Source organism: Adiantum capillus-veneris, chromosome 18 (genome assembly GCF_014529385.1).
Source record: "Adiantum capillus-veneris isolate H3 chromosome 18, ASM1452938v2, whole genome shotgun sequence".
Taxonomy (NCBI): Eukaryota; Viridiplantae; Streptophyta; class Polypodiopsida; order Polypodiales; family Pteridaceae; genus Adiantum; species Adiantum capillus-veneris.
In genome coordinates, this window is record NC_140948.1 from 35,734,864 (window position 1) to 35,741,290 (window position 6,427).

Genomic DNA, 6,427 nt, shown 5'->3' on the forward strand with positions numbered 1-6,427 from the left:
TACACGAGATTATAGAGTAGAGAGAGAGAGTGTACACATGATATACGTGGTTCACCCAATGTGGGCTACGTCCACGGGAAAGCAGCCACTCAATGGCTTTAGTACTTCAAAACAAGAAGTAGTTTACAAAGGGATTATACCCTTAATGGAGCTCCCGCCTTGCTTCATTCTCACCACCTCACACTCACCTTGTTGCATCAACTTCACACTATGAAATGTGTGTAGAAATGGCCTCCTTTTATAGGCCAAAAGGGTTGCCCTCTCTCATGAGAGGCAGCCATGTGTAGCCGCCCTTGTGTAGATAAGTCCAAATCGGACCCTCCAATCCGCCCATGTGTGGCCGCCCTTGAGAAGACAAGTCCGCTTTTGAATTCGGCCACCGGCCATTGACTTCCAACCACCGGCCACGGACCATTGACTACCGGCCACCGGCCAATCGAAGGTTGTTTTCCGACCACTTTCCGGTCGCCATCCGGCCAAAATATTTCGGCAACGGAAAAAAAAAGTCTCGGGGGCTTCCGCCTCCGAGGCCCCTAAAGTTACCCCTATTTTTTGGCCATGAAAATTTTGGTTTCCGGCGAGTGATTTTCCTTCACGCACGATGGCTTCTCCTCATAATGGGGGCCTTATAAATGTGCGCTTTTACCACAGAAAATTACAAGGGTAAATCAGGCTCCATACTTAACACAAACAAGGAACATCATTTGGATTTGTGGATCGATGGGTCTATTTATCCAAAGGATCCTACGACAAATGCGCCACCTCCCTTTGCTAATATCACTAACCTCTTACATTTCACAGGCGATGGCAAGGATGGTGGGCTATTGGGATACACCGAACATTTGGAAATGAGAGGATTGAATGCAAAAAGGCAAAGAAACTTCCTGGCGATGGAGAACATGCAGTTGAAGAAACTTAATGAAGCATGCTTTCGGAAGATTTCATCAAACAAAGAGACAATCCAAGGCCTTGAAAAGAAGATCACAAGTTTGTGAGAGAAAGACACCGTGCTTGGTAGTAGAAAAAGAAAACGAGATTTGTGCAACATTTAGAACATGAAGATTGGTAGTGGTGGCCTAAAAAAATGATTACGAGCTTTAAGGTAACTCGATGTTTGTTTCTGCTTTTGTATATTCAATGTGCTTCACTAAGAAACGGATACACTTTCCTATACAAGATCATAATGCATGGTGCTTTTTTGGTAGGTCTTTACTGCATCCAAACTCGAATGGTGTAGGCTTCAATACCAGAGTGCATTACAGCCATCTAGTTCCAAAAGAAGTAGTTGAAGAGATGATAACGTAGAAAACATTTTGTAAGTTGAAAGGGAGGCTCATTACCTCCTTCATGAATGAATCAATTGGAACCAATGGAAGTGCAAGCAATACTTGATAAGAGTGGCATCTCACAGATGGGATACAGGGCACTCTTCAAAGCATTAGCTAAAAAATCTCAAAATAAACTACAAAGAGGATCATTGCTGCCAAAGCCATCACATGTAAAGACTGCTTGTTCTTGGAACATAAACGATGAGGTCTTTAAGAAACTTGGGTCACCATTCCATATTGAAGCAATGTTCTTAGGCAAGGGTGGCAGAGAGGTACAGTTTAATGAGCACAACACCTCTTTGTTGATCTTGAAGCATTGCAAAGGTATGCAGTTCACTTCTTTAACATTAGTCGAGAGGAGTGCGGTGGGGTTCTCAAGCTTGTTTTGAAGCTCAAGGAGTGTGAGGTCTTGAAGAATAAGAAGCTAGAGAGAGTCACCATTACCTTCATGAACAAAGATCTGGATCCATCAATAACAAAAGAGGATCCATGATACTTCAGCGTGCAATCCGAAAACAACATTTCAACTCTAGGATCATTTCAGGTATACTTAGTTCACTCTATAATAACAAAAATATTGATTATTTGGTTGTTGATTTTGTGTTTTCATTTTTCACTGCAGGTTGATAAGGAAAATTTTAAAATCCTCGATTGGGTTTTTAGTCAAACCCAAATTCCTTCTATCATCAGTGAACAAAGAAACAGAGTCGTTCTTTCAGTGGAAGGATTTGGTGACTATATAGTGGAATGGCACATGGCAAGTGACTTAAAGACTCTTAAATGTATGTACAACATAACACGGAGCAGCTGTGGCAAATCCATGCTCATATTGCATGGTTGATGCACAATCTTTTGAGAGTGTGCAATGGAATAGAGCTCCCAACAGACATCTTCAAGATAAAACTTTTAGGCCAGTGCTTGATATTCCTCTGAGTAGAGTTCACGTCTGTACACTTCATGCACTCTGTCAAATAATTGAAAAGGTGGTTCATTTGTACATATGTTTTGCATGGACATTAAATCCAGAGAGTGATCAAAGCATTAGAGGGAGTGCTCTCAGACATTGGTTTGCATGGAGGCAATGTCAAAATCAAAGAGGACCCTAAGATGTCTCAAAGTCGTCACAAGGTACCTAGGAAAGCATCAATAGGCCGCGTGAAGGCCAGAAGGTTTCTTGGGTTTAGCCTCAAAGATTCAAATAGAGAAGAGAGGAGAAACCTGTTCAACAAATAAAAGCAGTTACATAAAGTGGTTAAAGACAATGCTGGTGGTTGGGCAATCCAAAATCACAAGGCGAACGTGTGGAAATCACTAGATAAAATTTTCCACTACGTTGAGCAACATTCTTGGGACCAAAGGAAGCTCACATCATTTCAAGCAGCCTTGCTGGATTGGAAGAAGACTTACCTTATAGGGTGGGGTGGGCAACATATCACACATTACATGGTGGGTTAGCATTCTACGTTTACAAAACAAAATTTTAAATTGTACTCTACTGACCATTTTGTTTTATTTCAATGTAGCACATACTGTTCAACCATGGTCCATATTTTGCCAAGACATACGGCTCACTATCAATATGGTCCACACAAGGCATGGAAAAAACCCACTACATGGCAAGAACAGGTTATTTTAAACACACTAGACATGGGGGAGGAAAGGATAAGGCCAATAGAATATTAGAGTTATACCAATGGACTTATAGACGAATAATTCATAGAGCAAGGCAGAAGGAGCTTCTTAAGAGTGCAAAAATTACACGGTCTTTACAACACATCCACAAAGAGAAGAAACAGATGGCTTGGGGAAATTCAAATGCGGGGGAGCGCCATGCAAGGTGGAGACAATCACGAGTCAGGAGCGGGAGAAGATGGACCTGAGCCCGTAGTTTCTATCCTCTTCAATGCACCTCCTTCTTTCTCACTTTGTACCTCTTCAATGTGCAAGCTTTGTAGATGAGCTCGTTCCTCTGTTGATGGAAGCATCCACACGGGCATCAGGCATCTTCTTTCCCTAAAAAAAAACCACTTGTTGTATGGATCAAAGCTCTCCGAGTCTTCAATCCCTGCAACTAGAGCCTGCGTTGTATAGGCCATGAAATAGGGGGCTCTGAGTGCTTGGCAACCATACCCAATTCCAAAGACACATAGAGAAAATTTTTTCTCAATCAGAATTAGTCTTTCCGTGTTTAGTGGGAGGGGGTGCCCAATACACAATCTTGTAATAATTTTTATTGCAAACAGTGGGAACTTTTCACTATCCTCGGAGTATTCCTTGTGGTATATTATGATCTACAAAAAAATAGTAAAGCATTTATGGGTTGTAAGTGAGATGAGTACAATTTCCACGTACTTGAATTGTTTCTACAAACCTTTTTGTGGTTGAAACACCCGATGTAGTGAGACAACGCCGCATCCTTGCCTTGTACTCCAATGACAAGCCCTTGCCGTGAGCCTCCTGCTCTTCTAAGGAAACTATTGTCATACACTAGCACCTGTCAACAAAAAGATTGATCATAATATTTTATCATTGGGCCATCTCCAATACCATTTGAATGCCTGTAAAAACTACCAACTGATTCTCGTCCATTTCCAGCATCGACCTTCCCCACAAATGAATAGACTGACTATTCATTACCTAAGCTCTGGGTGCCACGAGCCTACCCATGTTTTTCAAGCCGAGTTGTTTTGTTGTCGATTGAAACTTCTCATCTGTTGGCAAATTGGCCTCTCCAAACTTCGCTTCATTGAATGTATGTTTGATCAGCTGCCACCTTGAAGTAAATTGTGAGTCGTGGAAAGATCTTTTGTTTACCATAAACACAATCTTCACAGAACTCTAAGTCCACTTCTTTCAAACCTGGTAGAAGCTTCTTTGTTTGAAGGATTTGCATTCCTTTGGCACTCATATGCCCAAGTTGGTAGTGCCACACCGCACTGCCAACTTCCGTAGTTGCTACACAAGATGAAGGTTGCTTGCTAACAGTACACAAGTAAAGTGTACCGACTTTTTCTCCCTTGGCAACCACCAAAGATTCCTTTGATATCTTCCACTGTTTGTTTTTGAATGCAATGTTGTGACCTTCATCGTCCAATTGTCCTGTAGAGATCAATTTTTTGCAAAGAGAAGGAACATGCCTAACATCTTTAAGCTTCCATTCATTTCCGTTAGCAGTTTTGACAGAAACTGTACCTTTTCCGACAATCTCACAAGCTTCATCATCTCCCAAGTATACATACCCAAAATTACCTTTGGTGTAGTCTTGAAAATGTTGCTTGTGTGGTGTCGCATGGAATGAAGCCCCGGAATCTGCTATCCAGGAATTAGACACATTGTCTAATGAGAGAATTAGAGCATCTTGCTCTACTTTACCTGCCACACTAGACTCCGATGTTGGCTTGTTGTCTTGAGACTCTGTCTCCTTCTTCTTCTTGGACCAGCAATCCTTCTTGATGTGGCCCTTCTTGCCGCAGTTCCAACATTCAAGAACTAACTTTGTGCGTGACTTGCTCCGCCTTGAGCGATCATGACCCTTTTGGTTTTTGAACCTCTCCTTAGGCCTTCCTCTTGTTTCCACTGACATTGCAGCACTTAATGATTCTCCTGTGCTTCTCCTTCGTATTTCCTCGCTTAGGAGAACACCCACAACATCATCAAATTTAAGAGTATTTGTGCCAGACATAGAATTACTTACAGCCATCACAAGGCTGTCCCAACTATCCGGTAGAGATGATAGTATAAGGAGAGCTCGCACTTCGTCATCGAAATTGATTTTCACCGATCGAAGTTAACTTATGTTTGTGTTAAAGTCATTTAGGTGTTCTGCAACTAAACCATTCTCTGCCATCTTTAGATTGAACAAGCACTTCATAAGAAATACCTTATTGGATGCTGATGGTTTCTCGTAGAACTCGTCAAGTGACTTCATCAAGTCCTCAGTGGTCTTCATCTTCGAAGCATTGAAGGCCACTGTTGACGCCAAGATTAACCGGATTGTTCCCAGTGCCTTTCGATCAAGGACAATCCATGCTTCATCTGCCATCGTTGCGGGCTTCTTTGCAAGACCGCCTAGTGGCAAATAGAGGTCCTTCTGGTAGAGATAGTCTTCAATCTGCATCTTCCAATGTTGGTCGTTTTTGCCATTGAACTTCTCAATCTTCAGCTTCCCTTCCTCCGCCATAACTCCCACTCAATTCAAGGAATCCTTTCCTTGAGATAACCTAGCTACGAGCAAACCTTGCTCTGATACCAGTTGTTAGGAAATAAGACGTAGCTAAATAGATAATTGAGTAGATTACTTAATGGAGAGAGACAGATTTACATACACGAGATTATAGAGTAGAGAGAGAGAGAGAGAGAGAGAGAGAGAGTACGCACAATATACGTGGTTCACCCAATGTGGGCTACGTCCACGGGAAAGCAGCCACTCAATGGCTTTAGTACTTCAAAACAAGAAGTAGTTTACAAAGGGATTATACCCTTAATGGAGCTCCCACCTTGCTTCACTCTCACCACCTCACACTCACCTTGTTGCATCAACTTCACACTCTATGAAATGTGTGTAGAAATGGCCTCCTTTTATAGGCCAAAAGGGCTCCCCTCTCTCATGAGAGGTAGCCATGTGTAGCCGCCCTTGTGTGAATAAGTCTAAATCGGACCCTCCAATCCGCCCATGTGTGGCCGCCCTTGAGAAGACAAGTCCGCTTTTGAATTCGGCCACCGGCCATTGACTTTCGATCACCGGCCATTGACTACCGGCCACTGGCCAACCGACGGTTGTTTTCCGACCACTTTCCGGCCGCTGTCTGGCCATAATATTCCGGCGAGGGAAAAACAAAGTCTCGGGAGCTTCCCGCCCGGAGGCCCCTAAAGTTGTCCCTGATTCTTGGCCGTGAAAATTTTGGTTTTCGGCGAGTGATTTTCCTTCATGCACGATGGCTTCTCCTCATAATGGGGGCCTTACAAATGTGCGCTTTTACCATAGAAAGTTACAAGGGTAAATCAGGCTCCATACTTAACACTTTCATTATTCTAGATTTGAGAGAAGTATGTACTTCTTGCTAGTAACCACTCCTCTTCTTCCATAAGCATTCAATATT